At 40.1% G+C, this 27,629-nt stretch overlaps 1 protein-coding gene and 1 pseudogene across 1 annotated transcript in view; both read left to right on the plus strand.

The window, feature by feature from the left end:
* The window catches only part of GRM7 (glutamate metabotropic receptor 7), a 909,324-nt gene that overhangs the window by 443,815 nt on the left and 437,880 nt on the right, over nt 1–27,629 (plus strand). The window lies entirely within an intron of this gene.
* LOC148774038 (small ribosomal subunit protein eS10 pseudogene) lies at nt 1,623–2,115 on the plus strand (annotated as a pseudogene).

A 27,629-nucleotide genomic window follows, 5' to 3' on the forward strand; every position in this document is an offset into this window, starting at 1 on the left:
AGAGCTGAGTACCATTTCTCAACTGTTTCCCCTGTGATGATTTAGCCAAAGTTGCAAAACCAAAGGTATTTAGGGACCAGCCTGATGATAAAAATGCATGAAGAAGACCTGCTTCTCCTTCTCAAAGTAAAGTTGACTTTTCTACTGCCTAAGGTAGATAAGAGCAAAATCTGCCTTTGGGCTGCTCTTTCCTGATCCAAGTCCTATTGTTGTGGAATATCTTCTCACCTCTTTCTTTCTAACCTTCTCTCCCCTCCACCCAGTCTTGCACATTAACTCCTACCCTTCCTTTAGGTTAATATTTTACACGCTTTAGCATGCCTTGGAATCACCTGAAAGGCTTTTAATGTGCCTACCCCTGGGTCCCACCCCAAGATTTTCAGATCCAGTAGATGTGGGATAAAGCCAGAAAAAGTTGCATCACTGACAAGTTGATCGTGATGTTGCTTATACGGGACCATAAGCTGAGAACTGCTGCATTAAATCTTAACTTGTGACTTCTTCTTTGAAGGTTTGAAAACTGAATTAGCTCTCCACTGGCGTTTAGCTAGACTGTGCCTCTTGTGATCAAAGATGGTCTTTTGGGGGACCATAGTATCTTTTGTGTGTGTACTGAAGCATGGACAGAAAAGACACTGGTGGATAAACATGAATGCTTAAGAAGCAGTCATCTTAAGACATCAGTTTTTCTCAGCACTTCCTCATTTTCTTTGAGTTACTTTTTCCCAATTCTCAGTTTATTACATGGCTTCTTATCTATTCAGAGATCTTCTCTGTGACACCTCAGCTTGGTTTAAAAATGGTTCCCTCTCCAAGTTGCATGTTCTTTATCCTCACAGCTTCACAGCTTCCCCATCACCTGGCATTTGTTAGAAATTCAGAATCTCAGGCCTCACCCTGGATTCCTGAATCAAAATCGCACTGTGTTAAAGTCCCCAGCTGAGAAGTACAGAGGACCACACTTCTAAGTTCAAGAAACACTCTTATCAGCCTAAATGCATCCTCAGTCTACCCTGTATTAGTATTAAAAAAAAAAAAAAAGCCACTGGAGCTAGTTGCTTCCTTTGTTTTCAGGGCCATCTTGGCTGAGTGCCTTTCAAATCTTATCACATTTGTGCTGCACTCTTGGCAGCTGATAACTGCTTCGTGTATCCTTCCTGAGAGATCTGTGTTCCTGTTCTAACAGGGTCTTTCTCAGCCCCATCTAAAAGAATTAAGGAAGCAGAATTCTTAAATATTGTGACAGATTCATGGAGAAGACAGACATAGAGAGATTTAAATCATATACACATTTTATGGAAAAAAGCCATTTCTGAGTCGTTAGGATACAATCATTATTCTTACACCCCAGCTTCATCTTATTTCTCCATTGTCATCTTTTTGATCCTTCTTCCTTTTCTCCTCTTTCTCTTATATTCTCAGACATTTTTACATTATTTTATAATGTAAAGCAACTCATTTGGAGTCTCAACTTCCAAATGACATAGGCCAGAGAATACACATAATTGATTTCCACTTGATTAACTAAGGCTAGAATGATGCAACTTTCTGATGCACTATCTGGAGATCATGAGTTTGACCTAGTCCTTTCAAGCTCTGGCCCCGACACAGCAGCCGTCACAATGTTGGTGCCCAAGAAGAACCGTATAGCCATTTATGAACTTCTTTTTAAGGAGGGGGTGATGGTGACCAAGATGGATATCCACATGCCTAAGCACCCCGAACTGGCAGACAAGAACATGCCCAATATTCATGTCATGAAAGCCATGCAATCTTTTAAATCACGAGGCCACAAGAAGGAGCAGTTTGCCTGGAGACACTTCTACAGGTACCTCACCAATGAGGGCATCCAGTATATCCACAATTACCTCCACCTGCCCCCTGAGATTGTGCCTGCCACCCTGCGCCACAGCCGTCCTGAGACTGGCCGGCCACGGCCCAAAGGTCTGGAGGGAGAGCATCCTGCAAGACTCACACAAGGGGAAGTCGACAGAGACACCTACAAAGCGCGTGCACCCAGATGCCAATAAGAAACCCAAGGCTGGGGCTGGGTCAGCAACTGAATTCCAGTTTAGAGGTGGATTTGGTTGTGGATGTGGTCAGCCACCTCCGTAAAGTTGAAAGGGATTGTTTTGTGTTGAATAAACCTGCAGCCAGGAAATAAAAAAAAAAAAAAAAAAGAGTTTGACCTAAACTTCCCATGAGTTGCCACTGAGAATGTATCTTTATATCATAGGACTGTATTGGAGGGCATGTTTTAGGTGATTGCAGATGACGACGCACTACCACACTATTAAATTTCTCATTTTAACCACTACCTCTTTAATGAAGTATATGTATAAAAATGCTTGTCCCTTTATTGTAAACACATTGCCTTGATATAAGAGAAAATGAATAACCTCTAAATTTTAGTATCTCCTTTACAAAAGTGTGACTTCCATCCCAACACAAAGGCTAATTTGTTTTATTTTTCCCTTTATTCCCTGCCAAGATGCACTTCTAAGAGTATCCTGTGACAGGCTCCCCTAGGTGGGAGCCTCTTTGTATACTAAACTTAATCTTTAATGTACTTCTGACTCCTGGTCTGATGAAGGACTTAGTGCATGCTTCATAACTGTCTGAGATGAAAATTGCTGCAGGATCAATTGCTAAGATACAGGGCTAGAATATACCCTTAGAGTTCTAATTGTCAAGTTCTTTATGGGTTATATTTCAGTCTAGCTCAAACCAAAAGTGAGGCCACATGATCAGTTACTCATCTTTTTGACCCACTGAAATATAGCCCTAGCCCTTTTGATTTATAAATGCCTAAGTATTTATTGTACAGTGAGAACCACATACACAGTATAGAGTATAGAAAAATACTTTGTTGGTATAGTTGTTATTATTATTATTGTTATATTGTTGTTATGCTCAAGGATCCCTGGTTTATTGTAAAAGTGTTGCCAAAAGGAGTGCAGGGTTTGGCTGCTCACTGCTCAAAAGTCAATAAACAGGCTAGGTTGAGAAAGTTTGCTTTATTTCAGATGCAGGCAACTTGGCGGGGAGGGGCAGACATTTGTCCAAAGGCCAACACTCAAGCCCCTGCACTGGACCAGTGGGGCAAGAGCTTTTATAGAGCTGGGGAGGGTGGGAAGGGGTGAGGGACGTGTTACATGCAGAGGCAGCACAGTCAGCATTTGTCTGAGGCCAAATCTCAGAACTGTGGCAGCTCATGTCCTGGGCACACTCTGGTCATCATGTAGTTAACTTCTCCACCTGGTATCTATAAGACAGCTCAAAGGATGTGGCTCAGAATATTATCTGTAACCCTGAGAAAGAACTAGAGGTCCTTGACCATGCTTAATGACTACATTATTATTATTATGGAGTCTCCCTTCACTGTTTTCCTTTTTTCCTGCATTTCTCTCTTCTCTGATTAAACTTATTCTTTGACTAAAGTTTTCCACAGACAAAGGCAGACAGAGGGCATGATGGGGGGCAGGGGCCGCAGGGTCCTGCTCCGATACAAAAGTACAGCGCCTTGCCGGCTTAGCTTACAGTTAGGTTTTGTTATGAGGGTTGTGTGGTTTGAACTTGAACCAATGAAAATCAATATTACAATTCGTAGTTAGTCCAGTCAAAGGAAGGATGATTAATCTACCACATAATCAAACTCTCATTGCTTGCTTGGGCTTCAGTGAATACAGAGACACAAGCAGTGCACATATACACATGTGTGTGTTATAATATTTAACCTAGGCACCCCAGGGCCCAGTCAGTTTGACACATAAAAGGAACCATTACAAGCCTAGAGTACAATTTTATCCTCATGTTTTCTGCCACAGAAAGTCTTTGGCTTGCCACCCTAATCTGGATAAGTGACTTCTGGAATGTTAGGTTTCACGAAGCAGACAGTTTTCCAACAGAAAAAAAAGTGTGAGCTAGAAGGAGATTTCCAATGCTTTATTTTGCCACAACCATTTAAAAAAGAATCTATTTCTATTTACTATCCACATTTTTTTGTAAAAGATGAGTATCTCTTATTGGGCACATTTGATCAGAATGGATATTCTGAAACAGTAGTGGCTTGGGGTAAGTGTTCAAATGGTATGAATCTAGCTGTCTGGATCTATACCTATTCATTAAGAAGAAATAGTTGCTCCTATACATTTTAAATATTTTCATTGCATTGTCTATGTTATTATGGTTTTCTTTTAACAAGACTTTAAAAAGGAATAAGTTGAGAGAGAATAAGATGAAGAGGAAAGAAAATGGACAGGAAGATATTGTCATCTTTTGCATTTTTTATAGTTACTAGCTAAGAAAGATGATTGTGATACATATATGTTATATTTGAATCTCTTTTTTGTCTTAGGCTATTATAAGACAAAGTAATAATTGATGATTTTTCAAGATATTAAGAATTCTAAGTAATATATTATTGTGAGGATAAACACTTTTTTCTTTGATATCTTGTCTTTAATATTTGCCTTTCAGTTGTTATTGAATAGCATTTTGATTTCTAAATTAAGTTTACAATAGCATTTGTATATTATGGAGAATTTGATTTACTTAGCAAAAATATTGTTAGCAGTGAAAAGATGCATAAAAACTTTATTTAAGATATACTCAAAGTGATAAGGTCATGTTTAATACAAGATACCCTAAAGCAATTTGCAAATAAAAATGTTAATTAAGCAGTATTAAGCTCTTGGTTTGATTTTATCTTTAATTTTATCATGGTTAAACTAAATATAAGATAAAAATGAAAATTTGATAAACCCCAAACTACAAATTGTCTTACTTGAGCAAACCAGTGTTCAGATAAATGAAAAAATATATATGTAATTATTAACTGAATAGTATTTTATGTTTAAAAACTGAGTGACATCATTCCTTTAATTCATCTTGTTAAGCTTCTTAAAGGACCATCTCATTTCCTTTTTTCTATTCTTCTTTCTAACTTATTGATTATTTAATATACAGACTTTTGGATTCATTTACTATTGATCTGAAAGCATCTATTGAACACCAATTTACATAGGCATTTACTTGGTATTCAGGGCATATGATGAGTAAGTTGTGACCGCTGCTATAATATGGAGTGGAACTCAAAGGATGTGGCTCAGAGTATTATTTGTAACCCTGAGAAAGAACTAAAGGTCCTTGACCATGCTTAATGACTACATTATTATTATTATTGAGTCTCCAGTTGGTAAGACAAGTATATGAGCAAGCTCAGAGCGTGTATAGCCGTGCCATGATGAAGTGTATGGTTGAATTGGCAAGAATGTAGGGAGAAAAGATAATTAGAAAACAGGGAATTCTCAGGTCTTTGCTGAATGAGCTGAATATAAACTGAGTCATTTCAAAGTAAATAAGATATATCAAACACAGTTGTCATTTAGTTTTTTGGGAAGGCTAAGGTGCAGTCAAAGCTATATGACTATATATAGAGAGTAGGACCCTGAAGAAGGCTGAGTGCCTTCTGTAGAAGAGTGAAAGCTCATGTTATGAGGGGCCAGAAACCATGAGGAAGCAGAGAAAGTTCTCTGTGGAGACAGGAGTATAAAGTTGAAAGAAGGTAGAAAGGTAAGGCATCAAACAGCTGTAAGGTGTGCCCCAAAGAGAAATTGGGGAGTGGCCACCCTTGACTTCATGTCTTTTTAGCTCCACTCCTGTAAAACTCAGCTAAACACCATTTCCATGGTGTGAATGCTTCTCCAGGACTTCATACTTCCTGATGTGTGTGTTGGTGCCCGTGTATGTAAGTGAGAAAGCAAGCTTTAGTTGGTTTATATTCACAAACCCGAAGAACTGCTTCTATGAAATGCCTGTTGAATTGTGGTTATGGTTTTGCCTGCTGGGAATCAGTTTTATCAAATAAACAGTCACATCTGGACTGTTTATCTTGGTCCTGAAAACCACGGCCCATGTTCTTCCCTATAAACTTCTCTCTTGGTCCAGTGCCAGGAAGGGAACCTCATGACCACAAGGGAACTTCACCAGCCTGACTTTCTTCCAAGGCATGGATGGTCCCATCAGAAACAGGTGTGTTTGCTGTTAAAATAAAACTTAATGTATTGTCTAATTGGAAGGTCAGAAACATTTGACACTGTGTGTACTCATTACTTCTACACAGGCTTGTTGATATTGTTGTTGTTCAGGGACTCAGTTGTGTCCGGCTCTTTGTGACCCCATGGACAGCAGCACACAAGGCTTCCCTGTCCTTCACAGTCTCCCGGAGCTTGCTCAAACTCATATCCATCGAGCCAGTGATGCCATCCGACCATCTCATCCTCTGTCATCCCCTTCTCCTGCCTTCAATCCTTCCCAGCATCAACGTTTTTTCCAATGAGTCAGTTTGCCAAACAGGTGGCCAAAGCATTGGAGCTTCAGCTTCATCATCAGTCCCTCCAATGAATCTTCAGAGTTGATTTCCTTTATAATTGACTGGTTTGATCTCCTGGCTGTCCAGGGGACTCTCAAGAGTCTTCTACAGCATAGCACCACAGTTTGAAAGCATTGATTCTTTGGCGCTCAGCCTTCTTTATGGTCCAACTCTTAACATCCATGCATGACTACTGGGGAAAATGTAGCTTTGACTATATGGACCTTTGTTGGCAAAGGAATATCTCTGCTTTTTAATACACTGTCTAGGTTTATCATAGCTTTTCTTATTCTTATGGACAAAAGTTGAACCTATCTGTGCCAGCAAAACTCAGTGAAAGGGAGCATGCTGATTCACTGTATCTGGACAAGTTGGAAAGTCCTTGGTCTCTGAAAGGCAGAACACTGCCTTTAAATATGACTTCCTGTGTATGACATTTGGCATGCCAAGCTCCCTATGTATCGGTTTCATCATTTCGACAATTTTGTGTCTTTTTTAATTGTGACAGCAATTATCTTATGTAATTATGAAATGAGTGCTCTCTGGAACCATATCCTGGATTAAAGTCCTGGCTCCTGTGCTGGTTAGCTGTGTGACCATAGGCCACAAATGTGCTGATGTATGTGGTGACTCTGTGTTTTGGCTTGTGTATCTACAAAATTAAAATTGTGGTGATATCTATTTATAGACTGTCATGAAATGTAAATATGATAAAACATGTCAAGCCCTGATACAAAGCCTTGGTATGCCTGGCACATAGCAAGAGTTCAGAAAATTGTTTCCAGTAAATGTTGACTATTATAGAGTGCTTTGTAAATTCCACAGCACTGTACACGTGTGGTAATGTTGAAACAAAGGTGTCTTGAGTCACGGAACAATGTATTTTGAGTTATTCTTTAAAGTACCTACAATGGACAGCTTGCTAATGGTTGAGCTTGTAATTTCTATCTCCTTATATAAAGACCAGTTAACTAGAAATGGTCCAGAAATGAGCTCTCCTGTGGGACTGAGCAGTTTTATGAAAAAGCTTTTATCACCATTGCCAGACTTGCAGGTAAGGAGAATGCATTCGTTTCTAGGGATTTTAACTTGGCACCTTTCACGGACACTAAATTTACTCTGAAAAGAAAAAAAGAAAAAAAGCATCTGTTCTTTTTGTGCTGGCAAGGTAGCAGAGAATGGTTCTCTTTGGCACCCTCTATATTACTTAGGCCCTTTTTCCTCCCCTAGGCAGGTAAGAGGTGACATAATTGATGAGGCTTTCTGGTTCTATCCTCTTGGGTGTTTCTAAAGCAAGGATGAAACATTGGGAATAAAATTTGTTTTAAAGTACAGTTTTTAAAAGAGAATAAGGCAGAAACTTCCAGAGTCTTATTTTATCTTTTATTTTATTCTGTGTGACTCTAATTCTTTTTACAGTGCTAAACAGTTATTTTAGGTGGCTTTGTGATCAAATTGAGAATATTTCATAAGACCTCCTCTTATGCTTCTTCTGTCTTATTAGTGATGCAGATTGTCTCTAAATTGTTAGAAATAGGAGACACCAATGAATTGTGACGTTTCTCTTCTGCCCCCTTTGTGTAGAAATTTTTCTGTGTCATAAACATTGATGGATGAAGCAATACTTACAAATCTATTTCCTTGATTGTTTATCTGCAGGTAGACATTTTCTGTTTGAAACTTCATGGGATTCCTTTTACCAAAGTTTTCCTAAGAAGCCTAGAGAGTTGTTTTGGGTTTGTTTGTTTCATTTTTCTCTTTTTTTTGGGGGGGGGGTGTACACTTTTAATTTTGCTGCTCCAACTGTGACTATCAACCAGCAGCATCAGCACGAATATCACCTGGGAGGTTTTCAGAAATGCAAAATTTTAGGTCCCACCCCAGACCTATAGCATCAGAATCTGTATTTTTAAAACACACCCGCACAATTCATGTTCACATTAACATTTTAGAGAAACTACATTGAAACATCAGAATTCCATTTTCCGCAAGCTTTAAAGATGTGTCTCATCAAGCCAGGATAATGGACTAGATCTGTATTTCCCAAATTAAGTTTGACATTAGGTGTTGCAGGGAGAACAGTTTCCTGTTTGCCACTGTAACAAATTACCTTACGAGCAGTGGCTTAGAACAGTATAAAACAAGATGAATTATCTTATAGCACTGAAGGTGCAAGGTCCAAAAGGGGTCTCAAGTGTTTAAAACCAAGGTGTCTGCAAGTCTGTCTTCCATCTGAAGTTTGAAGAACTCAATTCCTTCCATTTTCCAGATTCTAGAGGTTGACTCCATTCCTTGGCTCATGGTCCATCTTCAAAGCCAATAGTGCAGCGTGTTTGAAACTCTGACTCTTCTGCCTCGTACCATGACGCAGGCTGAGCCCAGTGGGTAATCTCATCTCAAAGTCAGTCACCTAACAATCGTAATTCCATCTACAATCTTATACTTTCCCTTCCGTAAGATATAACCTAATCAACATTTCTGAGATTTAAGCATTGAACATCTTTGGGGCATCATTGTGCTACCTACACAAATAGGATCTGTGAACTAGTAAATCTGAGCAACATTGATTAAACATAATTAAGAAGGTGTCTTTTACGCAGGACTTGTCAAAATCTTTGTAATGTTAAAGTCGCATTATGAAACACTAAGAGTGAGAAATGTTGTGAGAGAATCCCCAAATGTGTTTTCCAAATTACTCTTCTGTTGATATCTCCCAGAAGAGGGAGCTTCACTTGGGAAATGTGGACCAGAGCGATTTCCCTTCTTCCTTTCTATCCTGTCCGAGGATTAACCAGCAGACAGAGGGCTTGGGGAGTTTTTGTCTGTTTTCATCACTGGACCTGATCTCAAATTACTTTCATTGTAGGGAAGTTAGCTTACTCTTCTGTTTCAGTTTTGATTGGTTTATTGAAAACCTTGTATTCATATCTTTAACCTACCATTTATTTTTTGTGGCCTTGATTTTATTCTAATTTCAAGTTCTGAGTTGTGGGAAATGTCAAGAGCATGGGTCCTAGGGTCAGACAGCTGAGGTTAGATGTTAATACTGTAGACTACAATACAGAAAAAGGGTCTTTTTCTTTAACTTCTTTGTGCTTCAGTTTTCACATCTGTTAAATGAAGGCAAGAATTGTGTCAGACTCATAAAAATGTGAATTTAAAATAGCGCACATGAAATGCTAGATGCAAAGCTTAGCACACACTAAGGTCTCAGTTCAAGTTTGAATGAGGACCTTACTTTTCAGTTATTATTATTAATAGGAAATAAAGACAAACACCAAAGTTATATGCAAACATATAGTATAGGAAGGACAAGCCCCATGTCTCGTGAGGATCTTGATTTAATGGATATGAAAGAGCAATTTTGACTCTTTAAAAAAAAAGAAAGGAAAAATTTGAAGTTAAGCTTTACTGTTAAATGCAAACCAACCAGGGGGAAGAGTTTGGAAAGGCATTTCATTGTATAAATAAGAGTTGAGTTTAAAGGCTTTGGGGCATTAGTTGGCAGAAATATCATTTCAGAGCAGTATCATTTCAGAGCAGTATCTATACAAATGTAACTTATTGGAGCCAAAATCAGTGAAAGAGTCTTCGAAATTGTATACGCGGATTTTTCCGGGAAGTTAGAAATTCCAGAAAGAGAATTACTGACACGCATAAACCACTTCAGCAGTTTTTCTAAAAGAAAGAAACAGGGTTCCTGACGATATTTTATTTTAAAATTCTAATAAAACCAATTTTGCATAAAAGCTGATTCCAGCAACATACAAATCAAACCAATTCAGAAGATTAGGTCTCATAATTAAAAGTGCTGTATATAGCTTTGTAAAGTGACAGTTCAAATATAACTGGAACTGTCGTGTCAGTATCTTTCTGAGGAAGGAGAACATCATCGGAAATCTTAATTTGTCTCTATTGCAGCCTAATAACTCAATTAAGTTGTGATAGAAAAATGAACTTTCAAGGAAATTGAGAGAAACACACTAATTTCCCTAGGTTTAATTAGCTAAGTAGAAATCACAAAACTCATAATCACAGTCATAAAATACTGATTATCAAAATACCAGAATATTTGGCTTCAGGAGTGAGAGTGTGTGGTGATGGTGTGGTGTATATTTGTATAGTATGTGTGTTGTGTGTTTGTGAGATATACATAGCTGTGCGCTTGTGATATCTGTGTGTGTATATGTGTGATATGTATTGTATGTGATACATGTATATGTTATGTGTATGTGGGTATGTCATGTGTGTGTGTGTGTGCTCGGATCGGCACCCTAGTGCCTAGAACTGATGCTAATAGTCAAAGTGGGCAGATTTTTGAAAAATCAATACTGTATTATATAATTAATAGGAAGTGCTATGTCATCTGCTTTGAATAGGGAGACGTAGTTTGGGAAAGGTTGGACCAGGTGAATTCATAAGTTGTGACCTCCTTCTGTCTCTTTATTGTAATTCATGTTCAATCAAGTCTCAGTAGAGCACTGGCTAGAAAACCTAGGGCTGGCTTTCCATGTTATAACTCAGGTTTGCTCCAAGTCGCAGCCATTGTTACATTCTGTTTATAGTCTGTTTATGATGTAATGGGATATTTATGTTATATAATTAGACCTACTTTGTTTTCCATTATGGTTCATTATAAAATATTGAATATAATTATCTCTGCTTTACAATGGGAGCTCATTGTTTATCTGTTCCATAAATAATAGTTTGCATCGGCTAGTCCCAAACTCCCAAACCAACCTTCCCCCCAAATCCCTGACCTTGGCAACTGAAAGTCTGTTCTCTATGTCTGTAAGTCTGTTTCTATTTCATAGATAACTTCATTTGTGTCATAGTTTAGATTCCACATATAAGTGTTATCATATGATATTTGTCTTTCTCTTTCTGACATAATTCACTTAGTATGACCATCTCTAGGTCCAACCATGTAAGTGCAAATGGCATGTTTTCATTCTCTTTTATGGCTGAGTAATATTCCATTGTATATACTGTGCCACATCATCACCCATTCATCTGTCGATGGACATTTCAATTATTTCTGTGTCTTGGCGTTTGTGTATTTTCAAAGTATAGTTTTGTCCAGATTATATGCCCAGGAGTGGTATCACGGGGTCATGTTGTAATTCTATTTTTAGTTTCCTAAGGAGCCTCCATACTGTTCTACAAAGTGACTAACGATTTAAATTCCCACTGACAGTAAAGAGGGGTTCCCTTTTCTCCACATTCTCTCCAGCATTTGTCATCTGTGGACTTTTTAATGATGGCTATTCTGACCAGTGTGAGGTCATACTTTGTTGCATTTTGATTTGTATTACTCTAATAATTAGCGATGTTGAGTATCTTTTCAAGTACCTATAAACTTACTCTTTTTTTTGAAGGTTATTGTTGGTGGTTTTTTTTTTTACTTAACAATATTGTATTGGTTTGAAATCAGACTTAATTTACCTCACAGCTACTCTTGGAAAAATCACTTTCTCATCCTTTCCTCCATTTTTGAAAGAAGCATGGTGTTTACCTTTGGTGTTCTTAGCCTATTTGACACTCTCACAAAATTTCTAATGACTTTTTCCTCTACATGACAAAATTATTTTCAACAATAATCATGAAATGAAATGAATAATAGTAATATTGAAAAAATTCTAGCAGTAAAAATCTTAATTTATTGTAGTTCATATGTCTACACAGGCTTGTAATAAATAAATGTACAAATAAAATTACAGTATAGAATAGAAAAACAGTGAGAAGATAAAATTTAAATGTATCATCTTTTTTACTAAAAGAAAAAATCCTAAATGTCCATATCTGTTGGCTTATTGCAGTAACAGATAACATCCCAGTTTCTGTTTGCAGGCTTTAACTTTAGTGAATTTAACTATTTTGTAAAAATTGTTCTTCTTTGCATATTCATGTTCATTAACCAGATTGGTTAATATGAATTTGTTCACAGTTGATCAGAGAGCCCTTTTTACTAATTTTATTTCAAAAAGATTTCCCCCCCACAAGAAGCAACAAATACACAATTAGTACAACTGTTTTCAGTTCAGTTCAGTCGCTCAGTTGTGTCTGACTCTTTGCGACCCCATGAATCACAGCACACCAGGCCTCCCTGTCCATCACCAGCTCCCAGAGTTCACTCAAACTCATGTCCATCGAGTCGGTGATGCCATCCAGCCATCTCATTCTCTGTCGTCCCCGTCTCCTCGCAACCCCAATCCCTCCCAGCATCAGAGTCTTTTCCAGTGAGTCAACTCGCCGCATGAAGTGACCAAAGTATTGGAGTTTTATAGATAACCATAAAATGCAAAATTCATGAAATTCCAAAAGTTGTCAGAACATCAGTGTCTGTACTTCTTTGATATGAATTTTTCAAATGTTTCCACATTTGGAGATTTTCCCCTGAAATATGTTTGCAAAAACAAATCATTAATGTAGCTCATATTTTGTAACACTTTCTGAAATTTTGTTTCTATAAAATTAGATAAAATGGTGACTGATAACAGTCACTGACATTAATCCGTTGCTTTACAACAATTAACAGAATTGAAGTATTAAGTGTAATGGTTTTTCCTGTCTGCAATCATCGTGCTGTTTTTATTACAAATGAACTTTTAAAATCTGAAAATGTGCAACGCTAGAAGAATTGAAGGGCTTCCCTGATGGCTCAGTTGGTAAAGAATCTGCCTGCAATGCAGGAGACCCCAGTTTGATTCCTGGGTTGGGAAGATCCTCTGGAGAAGGGATAGACTACCCACTCCAGTATTCTTGGGCTTCACTTGTGGCTCAACTGGTAAAGAATCCACCTGCAGTGCGGGAGACCTGGGTTCAATCCCTGGGTTGGGGAGATCCCCTGGAGAAGGGAAAGGCTACCCACTCCAGGGTTCTGGCTGGAGAATTCCATGGGCTGTATAGTCCATGGGGTTGCAAAGAGTCAGAGACAACTGAGCAACTTTCACTTCACTTCAGAGGAAGTGGAGGCATGAACTATGCCTAACGTGCCTTGGATGATTCCTAGCTGTAATGAACTTACTCCTGAAATGCATACGTGTATGTGTGACTGAATCTGCATATGTCAGGAGCGGATGCATAATTTTGGATTCTCTGAGCTCAGTTCTGTGTAGGTGATGTTTGTTAAAAAGAGTAAATGATAAAAGTTGCACTCATTGGAAGTTTATGCATATATTACCAAAACTCAACAGTTACTGCAGTGTGTAGAACTTAGACCAAGAGTGGCCAGTAAACTTTGACCTTTGGGTTAAAGTTTTTCAGCTGTCTATTTTTATAATTACTTTTTAAATTACCATTTTTTTTAACATATTGTCTAGGGAAAATTGCTGCTTTTGTGCTAAATTGAGTAGAATTGTGTAACTGCAACAGAGATCACATGACCTACATGGTCTGAAACATTTACTATCTGGCCTTTTACAAAAGAAGTTTGATACATCCTGGTTTACATTGACCAAAGTTTTCTGGAGGGGAGCATATGTTTCCTGCCATTGTTTAGAATTGCTAGCCCAAGGTTGTAAAAAAACAAAAAAGCAAACAGATAACCTGCAGTTGTTTCTTGTTGAGATTCCCTACAAATAGTGAATCTCTTATTGCCTGACCATTTGCACCACCCCATTTCAGTATTCCTTTGATTTATTCTGTAGTATTCTTGGGTTATTTTATTGAATGAAGGTCATATCTGAACACCAAGTAGGGTCTAATACATAGCAAACCTCCCAGGATTATTAGTGTGCTTTCCTTTGCAAAAGCACATGACCGTAAATTATAAGGAGAGAGAGTCTAAAAATGTACAGATAGTAGCAGAATTTGGAGTAAAATGTTGTAAGGTGCAGTGCACATAAGCCTACAACATCCAGGTAAATCCTATATCCCTGAGGGCCAGGCAGGACCTAGTCTCTGCGGTAAAGAATCTGCCTGCTGTCACAGGAGACCCAGGAGACCCAGGGATAAGATCCCCTGGAGGAGGAAATGGCAACCCACTCCAGTTCTTGCCTGAAAAATCCCACGATCTGAGGAAACCGGCGGCTACTCAGCCCAGTGGGTTGAAAAGAGTCAGACTGTATTGAGCAACTGAGCACACGTGCAGCTTCCACATGGCCCACTGCTTCTTAAAATTGAAATTGATGTCAACCGTCTTTTGTTTTCTAATCTGTATTTCATATTGAACTATAGTTGATTGACAATATCGTGTTAGTTTCAGGTGTCCAGCAAAGTGATTCAGTTATTCATATACATATATCTATTACTTTTCAAATTATTTTCCCATTTAGGTTATTACAGGATATTGAAGAGGTCCCTGTGCTATACAGTAGGTGCTTATTGGCTATCTATTTTAAATATATCAGTGTATATATGTCAATCCTAGTCCCTTTTTGGTAAGACAACTCAAACTTTGATTTGAAAGGAAAGAAGATTCTTGATTTTTTTTTTTAAATGTCTTGCCACTCTTCTGTTTATCATCTTGTTTCATGGAATTTTCTTCTTCCCATTTATCTCTTTGAGTAATTCCCGAAGCTTGCAGTTGATTTCAGTGTGGATACAGGGTTCAAAACTGAAGTCTCTATGTGTCATTCACAAGTAACATGAGTTTAATCCACACTATGTGTGAATATAGAACGTCTCTTTAGATACAAATGATCTGTGCATTCATTGATTCTAATTCACAACACTGTCAAAAAAGTAGCAATCTAGATCTGACCCTGCTGCTGCTGCTGCTGCTAAGTCGCTTCAGTCATGTCCGACTCTGTGCGACCCCATAGATGGCAGTCACCAGGCTCCGCCGTCCCTGGGATTCTCCAGGCAAGAACACTGGAGTGGGCTGCCATTTCCTTCTCCAGTCTCTAATTAAGGTATATGAGTGACATACAACATGTACCTTCCCCTTTAAGGAAAGAAATTTAACAGAGCTAGCTCAAAGCTTGGAGCTCACATCATCACAAAGGTGATTGCTTGGTTCAGCCTAAATTAAAACCCATATTCATTGTCACAAGATTACATGCATTTTCTTAATATTTTGCATTAAACATTTAAACACTGGTTGATTGCACTGTATTTTGTATAATCACATTTCAAGATGAAATTTGGCATTGTTGAGACAGTTGATAAACTTGAGGTTTGTGTGATTGCTGACTTACTATGATCTGGGTGGAAACATTTGTTCCCTTATATTCTTTCCTTATGGGTGTTGCTCTGATACTCACCTGTAGCTCTGCCCACCAAAAGCAATCACATTGCAGGCCCAGCTGCTTCAAAAACCTCAGTTTTATTTTTATGCATGAAACATAGACTTCTCATTAATTTTTATTTCATTTGTTTAATTTCAGGAGCCCTTTGCAATTATAGGTGGCTGTGATGCCTCACCCTCTCTTACTCATTTTTTTCTCCACTTCGTGACCCAAAACATAAATCTGGTCACGTTAAAAACTCGTCATGTTTCATTCAGCCACTCATATCTCTTTCTGGAGAAGGCAATGGCACCCCACTCCAGTCCTCTTGCCTGGAAAATCCCATGGGCAGAGGAACCTGGTGGGCTGCAGTCCATGGGGTCTCTAAGAGTTGGACACAACTGAGCGACTTCACTTTCACTTTTCACTTTCACACATTGGAGAAGGAAATGGCAACCCACTCCAGTGTTCTTGCCTGGAGAATCCCAGGGGTGGGGGAGCCTGGTGGGCTACTGTCTATGGGGTTGCACAGAGTCAGACATGACTGAAGCAACTTAGCAGCAGCAGCATATCTCTTTCTAGAATTTGAGAATATCTGCATGCATGCCTCTTCCTTTCTTCTTTCTTAGATTGGGGTCATTACAGTGTGATTTTTACTTACTCATCTTTTGAATATACTCTGGCTTAAGAATGAAAAACTGTTCATTTCTATTATCAAATCACAATAAAAAATGAATATGTCACTAAAAACAAGTATGTTTACAAAGGCATTGAAGGAAAAAAAAAAGTCATCCTGGTTTAATACTAACAGCCCCATCTTAGAACAGGACCTAGGCTTTATCTGGCACAACTTTGACTAAAACTTATTAAATGGTTGTAGAAGGATCTGTTTCTTGTCTACTGATGGAAGCCTTGCACCTCGTCAAAGTTAGAGTGGTTGATAATGTGGAAGTGGTGAATTAGATACGTCAAAATAATCTTGTCAATAAACCCATATTTCATTTGCAAACGGTAGACTGACCTATCAGGAGAGATTTATTGCAGTAAATTCTTCATACTCTTAAGTGACCTGAGAACTCAGGAAGTACCAATTTCCCAAACTTGATGGCCTGGTTTGTGACTTGACTTCTTGTGGGAATGCTCTAAAGAAAATTGAGTACAAACAGGATTTCTCCAAGGGCAGACTAGTAAATTGGAAGATGGAGGAATTCACTTCACATGTCTTGTTCTATCCATGACCCTTGGAAAACTCAATGAACACTTTACTACTTTACTGTTAATAATTCAGTCATCTCTTGGGACATGAGAAGCATTTACACAAAGCCACCTGCTTTAGTCACATAGATGAAAACCCTAATGTGACCCAGCATCCTCCTTATGTCTTGTGCTTAAAGAAACATTATCTGTGTGCACATTAATCCTGATAGAATAGCTAACCAGAGATAGCTACCAGAGACCTACTGTAAAGCACAGGGAAATATAATTAATATTTCGTAGCAACCTACAAGGGAAAAGAATTTGAAAGATAAGACATATACATGTAACTGAATCGCTTTGCTATGTACCTGAAACTAACGCAATGTTGTAAATCAGCTATACTTCAATTTTTCTTTCTTTCTTTATTTTTAAGAAGCATTATCTTGCATAAAGCCTTAAATATACACTCCTCAGTGAGGGAGGGGAAGACTTTCTTCTGAGTATGTGAAAAATGGTGGGAGTGACATATTTCTAAAGCCATTAAATGCAGGATTCATTTGTTTCCACTTCTTTGGCTTCAGATATACACACTGATAAATAACAAGGTTCCTTTAACAATGATAAATGCCTGAATTCTTAAAAATATGTCTTTTATTGATATGTGTACTCTTTCAAGAGAATAATCCTTTGCTGCAAATCTGATCTATCTTAGCAGAGACACCAAAGGGGGATAGGCAAGAGAGCTACAGAAAAAGACGTTGAGGAATAGCAGAATACTAAAAGTTCAGTTTAATTTCTTTTTCAGCACGCAGAGGTCACTGTTTCAATGACAGCTGATCATATGAGAGAAGTCTAATTTTGATATTCACCATGGCAAACTGTTATCCAAATTAATAGTTGATCTTATGAAATTGACGATTTCTTTATGTTTTATAAAGATAAACTCCACGTGTTTAAATATTCCATCAGCAGTGCTGAATGAGCCTTGAGATCTGAGTACAGTTATCCCTTTCCTATTGACAGGATGAAGGCTCAATCAATTTTATTCTCTAAGGATACACAAAGAGACATGTGATTTTTTTGGGGGGGGAGGGGGAGGGATTGAGTTAAAATCTCAGGCACTGATTCATTAAATGAAGAGACACTCTTATAAAAGAGTTCACAGAAATGTTCACTGTATAGAGAAGTTTGATGGCCTAGGTCATGGGGGTTACAAGTGCTCCATCTGGGCTGGTTTATTGATTCATTTAGAGAAATGTGTTGGAGGAAAGAGTAAGGGTTGGAGCAGTGGGGAGACCCTTGTCTCATCAGAATCCTGAGAGCTGCTGGGGACACAGCAGGACTGAGAATCAGCTGACCTCGGTTTTTGTCCTGGCACTGATTTTAGCTCTGCAGGATTGGACAAATCAATTTCCAAGCTTCTGTCCTCTCGTCTATAAAATGTATGAGTACCCCCACATTCCCCCATGTCTTTTAGTACTTGGTAGTATTCAAATCTTCTTCATGGATCACAGCCTTGTTGTCGTGGAGGAGCTTGTGTAACTCAATGAAGCTGTGAGCCATGCTGTGCAGACCCACCCAAGACAGATGGTTCAGAGGGAAGAATTCTGAAAAAACATGGTCCACTGGAGGGGGAAATGGCAACCCACTCCAGTATTCTTGCCTGGAGAGCCCCATGAACAGTAAGAAAAGGCAAAAGATAGGACATCAGAAGATGCGCACTCCAGATCAGAAGGTGTCCAATGTACTCCTGGGGAGGAGCAGAAGGCAATTACTAATAGCTCCAGAAAGAATGAAGTAGCTGGGCCAAAGCGGAAATGGAGCTCAGTTGTAGATGTCTGGTGGTAAAAGTAAAGTCTGTTGCTGTAAAGAAAACTTGCATAAGAACCTGGAATGTCAGGTCCATGACTCAAGTTAAATTAGATGTGGTCAAGCAGGAGATAGCGAGATTGAACATTGACATCTTAGGAATCAGTGAACTAAAATGGATGGGAATGGGTGAATTTATCAGATGACCATTATGTCTACAGCTGTGGGCAAGAATGCCTTAGAAGAAAACTACAGTTGCTCTCATTTCACATGCTAGCAAGGTTATACTCAAAATCCTTCAACCTATGCTTCAGCAGTACGTGGACCCAGAACATCAAGATATACAAGCCGGTTTTGAAGAGGCAGAGCGGCCAGAAATCAAATTGCCAACATTCGTTGGATCATGGAGAAAGCAAGGGAATTCCAGAAAAGGAAAAAAAACCTTTTTCACTAACTATGCTAAAGCCTTTGACTTGTGGATCACAAAACTGTGGAAAACTATTAAAGAGAGGGGAGAGTACCAGACCACCTTACCTGCTTCCTGAGAAACCTTTATGCAGGTTAAGAAGCAACAGTTAGAACCAGACATGGAACAATGAACTGGTTCCAACTGGTGGAAGGAGTACTACAAGGCTATATATTGTCACCCTGCTTATTTAACTATTATGCAGAATACACCATGCAGAATGCTGAGCTGAATGAATCACAAGCTGGAATCAAATTGCTGGGAGAAATACAAGCAACCTCAGATACATGGATGATACCACTGTGATGGCAGAAAGTGAAGAGGAACTAAAGAGTTTCTTGATGAGGGTGAAAGAGGAGAGTGAAGAAGCTGGCTTAAAACTCAGCATTCAGAAAACTAAGATCATGGCATCCAATTCCATCACTTCTTGGCAAAGAGATGCGGAAAAAATGGAAGCAGTGACAGATTTTATTTTCTTGGGCTCCAGAATCACTGTTCACTGTAAATGCAGCAATGAAATTAAAAGACACTTGCTCCTTGCAAGGACTTCCCTGGTGGCTCAGATGGCAAAGAATCTGCCTGCAATGCAGGATACCTACTCCTTGGAAAGAAAGCCACGACAAACCTAGACATCATATTTAAAAAGCAGAGACATCACTTTGCTGCCAAAGATCCATATAGTCAAAGCTATAGTTTTTCCAGTAGTCATGCACTGATGTGAGAGTTGGACCATAAAGAAGGCTGAGTGCTGAAGAATTGATGCTTTCAAACTATGGTACTGGAGAAGGCTCTTGAGAATCCCTTGGACAGCAAGGAGATCATACTGGTCAATACTGCAGGAAATCAACTCTGAATATTCATTGGAAGGGCTGATGCTGAAGCTCAAAACTTTGGCCACCTGATACAAAAAGTGGACTCCCTGGAAAAGACCTTGATGCTGAGAAAGCTTGAAAGCAAAAGAAGGAGAGGCAGAGGATGAGACGGTTGATGGCATCACTGAATCAACTGACATGAATTTGAGCAAACCCTGGGAGATAGTTGAGGACAGAGGAGCCTAGTGTGCTACAGTCCATGGGGTGGTCAAGAGTCGGACATGATTTAGCGACTGAACAGCAACAAAAGTGTTCAAATGAGGTTTCCAAAGGGGAAAAGGGATAGGGATAAATTAGGAGTTTGGGATTAATCTGTATGCAGTAATATGCCTATAACAGGTAGTCAGTAAGAACCTGCTGTGTAGCACAGGGAACCCTACTCAACACTCTGTAATAACCTGTATGAAAAATAATCTGAAAAAGAATAGATGTATTTAGACATATATATGTCTGTCAAGTAAATCTCTTTTCTGTACACCTGAAACTAACTCAATTTTGTAAATCGACCATATCTTAATAAAAAGAATGGAGAAATTAAAAAGGCTTTGGAACCAATAAAGGGGGTCATTATGGGAACATATACTACTTTAGTGGAAGAACCAATGAAGACTCTGAAGACAGACATCAATTAGTTTATTCAGAAAACTAGTAGTGTGGAGATTGTTTTAAAAATCACTCTAATAGAGTACTGCAAGAAATGCACACACAGATTACTAGAGAATTCCCAAGAGTAAGAGCATATCTTTAGAACCACTGCCCTAGTTATATAATGAAATAGTCAAATAGTTTATATACATATATATATATGTATTTACACACATATGTATATATATGTCTGCCCTAAATTCCCACTGAATCTGAATTATCTGGATGGATTTCCACAGAGATACAATATCCGATTATCCCCTAATTTTCAAGATTTAAAATGAATCACACAATGGATCTGCTCCATTTCCCCTATACACAGCCAAGTGAGAACTTGAATAAATGCTAACAGTGGTTTGGAAATACCAGTCCTGTTTGAAATCCGTGGCTGACCTCCTTTTTACTGTCCAGGGATGTGTACTGGGCCAGTCTCACAGAGTCACTGCTGGGAGACAAGTGACACTTGCTTCAGACGGCCCAGGCTCTTCAAGCCACAGGGAAAACCAGTGACTTTAAAATATCATCCAATTTCTTAGTTCTTGTTTGGGGAAAGGAACAGCTTGCCTTCCAAAGGCTTCCTGAATCAGAGCACATTCTTGATTAACCCGTTCACAACCTGCCAAGGTACCAGCTGTTGAGGAGAATAACTTGATGTTTCATACTGGCTATTAATGAAACTCAGAGCATTCTCAGAGGCCATCAGTTTGAGAGAGAATTAAGAAGAAAAGTGGTCTTATTTGTATGCATCCCCATGAGAATGAATAGGAATCTTGTCTTTTATGTTGATTTCTTTATCCCTAGCAACTTAAAACATGATGTGCATACGTGGCAGGTGCTTGGTGAATTTTCTGTTAAAGAGCAAATGTGTGGCTATAAAATGGCAAAGAGGGTAACTCAGAGGGTAACACCACCAGCTGAGAGAGGGTCAAATCTGAAATTTAAGAAGAAAATCACATTACTCTCAGAGCATCAGCTCTGTTGCCAAGTTGCCCAGTCACCTGCCTTTTCCCGACCATTGTCACCATCTTTAAAACGAGAGGGTTGTACTAAGTGTCATTAAATCTCCTAGGTTCTCAGATCAAGCCACCTAGAATATGCACGACTGCATTCAGGATTTAAATCCTGCATTCACTGCTTTAAATCCCAGTGTCTCCCAGAGTAAGATGCAAATTCTTCTCAGGTACAACGATGCTCCTGAAATTGCTGAACATGTTTAAGTGAGATTTGAGGTCTGACATTTCTTGGCTGAAAGATATGATGAATTAACCTGTCATTACCTTGTGCAGACACCACGTGAGTTCTGCTCTCAGCAAGACACGTAGTGCTCCCTGACTGCGACAGAGGAGATTTTTCACCCAAGCATATACTTTCTTCTGGTTTGTCTCATGAAGTCTTGTGCAGTTCCGTCCCAACGCCATTAGTCTAACCACTGAATTCCATTCCACTTTGCTACAGGCAAGCTCATCTATCCAAGCTCCCCCAATATTCCTTACTTTCTGGCTGCTGAGTATTTTATTTGAGTGTCCTTGCTTCCTGCTTTCCATCCTCTCCCCTCTCAATCTAGAAACGAATATGTGTACGTGAAAGATTATGCAGACAGTTAGTGACTATGAACAATCAAGAACCCTGAATTTGTTATTACAGGCTTTCAATAAATGTGCTGCCGTCATCAAATTCTTTGCCCTCTCTTCCTCTGACCCTGGGTACCATTTCCTGTTTCCTTGTGGCAGCTTACTCTCTTCCGCTTTTTCTTCCTCTTGCCCCCAGCTGTCTTGCCCACAGATCCATGCGAGTGCCAGTCAGCCCTTTGCCCCAGCATCCCCCGCCACCACACTGTGATTCCTGGCCTTTGTTCTGCCTCTTGCCTTTATTTGACTCTTTTGCACCGTCAGGAATTTCCTGTCCTTTTAAATGGGCTGAGAGTTCTTTAAAGGCAAGGATAAGTTAGGACTGTGTTCAACCGCAAGTAACAGAAAACTGAATGCTAGTAATTAAATGAGAACGTGTTTTGTTTTCTCACATATCAAGAGGTAAGTGACTGCTGGCAGTATGGCTTCTGCTCAACCATGCATAATACTGGGGACTCTAGTTCTTTCTGTCCTTCTGGTTTACTGTTTTTAGTGCATCGTTGTTCATTATTCTCCTTGTGGCTGGGTGGTGTCAAGAAGGCAGTAAGAGCTCTAGGCATAACACCTAAAGGCTGGAGGAGGAGGAATGTCGGCCTGTCTTTTTTCTCTCTCCTTTTCAAAATGAGCGAGTTTTTTTCCCAGAGCTGTCCTCAGCAACCCCTACCTGCATTTCATGGTCATTTCTACCTTGCATTTCATGGTCATTTCTACCTTGAGAAGAGGCTGGCAGATTTGGAAGCAGAACTGGCCATTTATGTATAATCTGTGATGAACTGTTACTTGGGACCAGACATCTCTGCACCCTGAGCAAAACCAGGAATCTGTGAGCCAAGAAACAAGGGAAGGCTGGGTGATCTTATCCATAATGACTTTTTCAATTTGATTTCTGTCTTCCCTCCATTAAGTGTCCTTTCACTGACACCCCGCACAGATGTGAAACCTCCCATCTGAGACTAAATTCCTTCCATTACACCTTTGGTGATTCCTCTGATTCGATGTGTCAGGTATGTCTTTTTCTGCTTGTATGATATCTGTCACCCTCTCTCCATAATTTGTGAGGTATATTTTGAAAGACAAACATCTTAGCACTCCTCTGTTGAATTTGTAACTTGGGATGAGTTACTTCAGAATGCCTCTGTTTCCATCTGATCAAATGGGAATATTAGCACACCTGCCTCATAGGGTTGTATGGCCAACCAGTATGAGGGAAAGCACTTAGGATGGCATCTGACACATACACAGGACTCAGTGAGTGCCAGTCCTCCTGCTGTGATCAACACCATTGCTATCAAACTCTATGGAGCTCAGCGTCCCTGTTTGTAGCAGAGAATGGGACAAGGGCATTTCTGTTTGCACTGCTTTTATATATTCCTTCAGAAAAAATAATTCCTAGAGAACCCTTCACAAAGTAGAGTTTCAATAAATATTTGCCAAGTTGAATTGGCATATCTAAATAGCAGGCCAAATCCTCAGTGGGATTGTTTGATGTGGAAGCTCTGACAGGATTGAGTTGCAAACTTTAAATGCTTTCCTATTGCTTCTGCTTATTAGATGGGAGAGAATCTATAATCATTTGCGAGAGCAAACTATTTTTAATGGAAGCACTTTCTGGCCTGACTCCTGAAGTTTCTCTTCCAGATATAGATTGCTTGCTACCACAGGCAGACAGAAAACCGACCAGTTTTTGCAGCTCCGAATTGAGAAGCAGATTGATTCCTGGGTTGCTGGAATTATTTCATGACCTCAGTGGCTTGTATTCCTCAAGCTACTGACAGTGGGCTTAGTCAGACCTGATGTGTCGAGAAGGGAATTGTCCTGGCTGTGACATGTCTCTGCATTTGCAACATGTATGATGATGCTGTCCAATTTTTCCTACACATTTGTGCCCCTCCACAAGTGTGAATTGGCAGTTGCAATGCCACCCAGCACTGCCAAACTCCAAGTGGTCTTTACACACAAATGAAATATCCCTCAAAAGCTACATTCTTAAACTCAAGGTGCTGAACCAGTATTTTCTCAGATATAGATTGCTCATGTACTGTGGTGACTAAATAACATCAGATATGTAAGAGAGAGAAATCTGAATCCACTGTAAGCGACTAAGCTAGAACACAAACCATAGAAAGTTTGCATCCAACAGGGCGGTACCTTAAGATGAAAAAATTGGCTACATGTCACAGGAGAGTGTAGGGTGCTGGGTTATCACCATTAATGAGAAATAAAGTAACATATTCAAGCACCAGAAGTGCACGTGTGTGTGCGTGTGTGTGCCTGTGTTAGACCACTTCCCTTCTTGCTGGCAGACACACAGGACCTGAACTGTTTTCTCAGAGTGGCCCATTTCTGCAGGGCATGGTTGGTCTGAATTGAATGCCGGGTTTAAGTCATCTATGTGTGATATTTGTACATTTTTCATCCTGCCACATTCTTTTGTGAGTCTGAGGTGAATGAAATGACTGTTTTTCCAGCAGGTACTATTCAAGTCTTCCAAGAGAAGATGATCAAAACAGCATGCTTCTCTCCCATCCTCTGTTTTTCAATTTTCCTCACATTTTACGTTTTAGCTTTATGAACACATCCATTCCCATTACCATGCTAATAGCCAGCGTCTCTCCTCTGTTGAGTTGTTTGATTTTACTCACTGTGGGCAGTTCTCTGTAAGACAGGGTGAGCATCTCAATTCCGCAGTCACGAAGCTCCATGCCTGGGTTCCCCTAGCGTGCATTGGCTGAGCCCCAAAACCTGCAAGTGCAGACCGTCCCTCCACTAATCGTGGTGGCAAATGGAGTTTGCTCTGATTTGCTTAATCACTCAGCTGTAAATGAATCCTGATGAGAAGCTGAGTTTCCATCCAGAATTATTCCCTGTCTCCTGCTGAAAACGTGGTAAAGTGGCCATTTCTTCTCCACAGCAGCCCCAGAACAGTTTGCTGATGGTTTCATCCATCTCTACTGCCTGATATTTTCCAGATTTGGAATCATTACAGCCTTGGGACTGTAGTCGCCATTACCCAGGGACACTTCTGCAATTCTCTCTCTGCATCAGTGGAAACATTGTGATAAAGCGCAACAATCCGCCCCTTCCTTCTATCTGTCTCACTATCCTGAGTAAGGAAGTGGTAGTCATTCGGTCATGTCCTGCTCTTTGAGGCCCCAAGGACTGTAGCCTGCCAGGCTCCTCTGGCCATGGGATTTGCCAGGCCAGAATAGTGGGGCAGATTGGCATTCCCTTCTCCAAGGGATCTTTCCAACTCAGGGATCAAACCCGGGTCTCCTGCATTGCAGGAAAATTTCTTTACCATGTGAGCCACCACGGAAGCCCTAAGAGTTCCCTAAAAATATTCGATGAGGATACCCATGCATAGATTCTGCTTCTATCTAAACTGGCTACAACCAATTTGAAGATACCTAAGAGAATATTTCTCAAAATCGGATCCCATGGCTACCTGCAGCAATGTCACCTAGACCAGTGATCTCAGAATATGGTCCCTGACCCGCAGTATCAGTATCACCTGGGGACTTGTTAGAAATGGACATTCACAGGCCTCACCCAAACCTGCTGATGAGAACCTCTGGAGGTGAATGGTACATGAGAGTCAGCGAGCTGAGTGTGTTATCTGCTCAGTTGTGTCTGATTCTTTGTGACCACATGGACTGTAGCCTGCTAGCTTCCTCTGTCCGTGGGATTCTCCAAGCAAGTATGCTGAAGTGGGTTGCCATTTCCTTCTCCAGGGGATCTTCCCGACCCAGGGATTGAACCCACGTCTCCTGCATTACAGGCAGTTTCTTTACTATCTGAGTCAGCATGATAAAACTCTAGTTAAAAATTCATATTCCTGCATCTGATTCACTACTTACCAAGGTCCGTCTAGTCAAGGCTATGGTTTTTCCCGTGGTCATGTATGGATGTGAGAGTGGGACTGTGAAGAAAGCTGATCGCCGAAGAATTGATGCTTTTGAACTGTGGTGCTGGAGAAGACTCTTGAGAGTCCCTTGGACTGCAAGGAGATCCAACCAGTCCATTCTAAAGGAGATCGATCCTGGGTGTTCATTGGAAGGACTGATGCTAAAGCTGAAACGCCAATACTTTGGCCACCTCATGCGACGAGTTGACTCACTGGAAAAGACTCTGATGCTGGGAAAGTTTCGAGGCGGGAGGAGAAGGGCATGTCCGAGAATGAGATGGCTGGATGGCATCACCGACTCTGTGGAGATGAGTTTGAGTGAACTCCGGGAGTTGGTGATGGACAGGGAGGCCTGGCGTGCTGTGATTCATGGGGTCGCCAAGAGTCGGACACGACTGAGTGACTGAACTGAACTGAACTAATTAATAAGTATTAATTATAGAGAAGAATCGACAGTCAGATAGGTATAGATGGATTAGATAAACAGATGATACACACACACACATTTGTTGTTGTTTAGTCACCCAGTCATGTCTGACTCTCTGTGACCCCATAGACTGCAGCACGCCAGGCCTCCCTGTCCCTCACCGTCTCCTGGAGTTTGCCCAAGTTCATGTTCTTTGCATTGGTGATGCTGTCCAACCATCTCATCCTCTGACACCTTCTTCTCCTTCTGCCCTCAGTCTTCCCCAACATCAGGGATTTTTCCAGTGAGTCATCTGTTTGCATCAGGTGACCAAAAATACTGGCGCTTAAGCATCAGTACTTCCAGTGAATATTCAAGTTTGATCTCCCTTAAATTTGACTGGTTTGATCTCCTTGCTGTTCAAGGGACTTTTGGGCGTCTTTTCCAGCACCACAGTTCAAAGGCATCAATTCTTTGGTGGTCTGCCTTTTTTATGGTCCAGCTCTCAAAACTATACATGACCACTGGGATGACCATATTGTCCACTTGACAATAGGGACCTTTGTTGGCAGAGTAATGTCTCTGCTTTTCAGCATATTGTCTAGGTTTGTCATTGCTTTCCCACCAAGACGCAATAGTCTTCTGATTTCATGGCTGCAGTCACCATCTGCAGTGAGTTGGGAGCCCAAGAAGAGAATATCTGTCACTACTTCCACCTTGTCCCCTTCATTTGCCATGAGGTAGTGAGGCTGGATGCCATGATCTTAGTGTCTGTTTTGTGTGTCAATGTGTGTGTGTGTGTGTGTGTGTGTTTTAATATTTAGTCTTAAGCCGGCTCTCTCACTCTCCTCCTTCACCCTCATCAAGAGGCTCTTCAATTCCTTTTTACTTTCTGCCATTAGAGTGGTATTATCCACATTTCTGAGGTTGTTGATGTTTTTCCCGCCTGTCTTGATTCCAGCTTGTGGCTCATCCAGCCCGGCATTTCTCATGATGTGCTCAGTGTGTAGGTTAAATAAACAGAGTAACAGCAGACAGCCCTGTTGTAGCCCTTTCTCGATCTTGAACCAATCAGTTTTTCCGTACAGGGTTCTAACTGTTGCTCCTTGACCCACATACAAGTTTCTCAGGAGACAAGTGATACGGTCTAGTATTCCCA

This window comes from Moschus berezovskii, chromosome 24 (genome assembly GCF_049115385.1).
Source record: "Moschus berezovskii isolate FMDL1 chromosome 24, NW_MosBer_1.0, whole genome shotgun sequence".
Taxonomy (NCBI): domain Eukaryota; kingdom Metazoa; phylum Chordata; class Mammalia; order Artiodactyla; family Moschidae; genus Moschus; species Moschus berezovskii.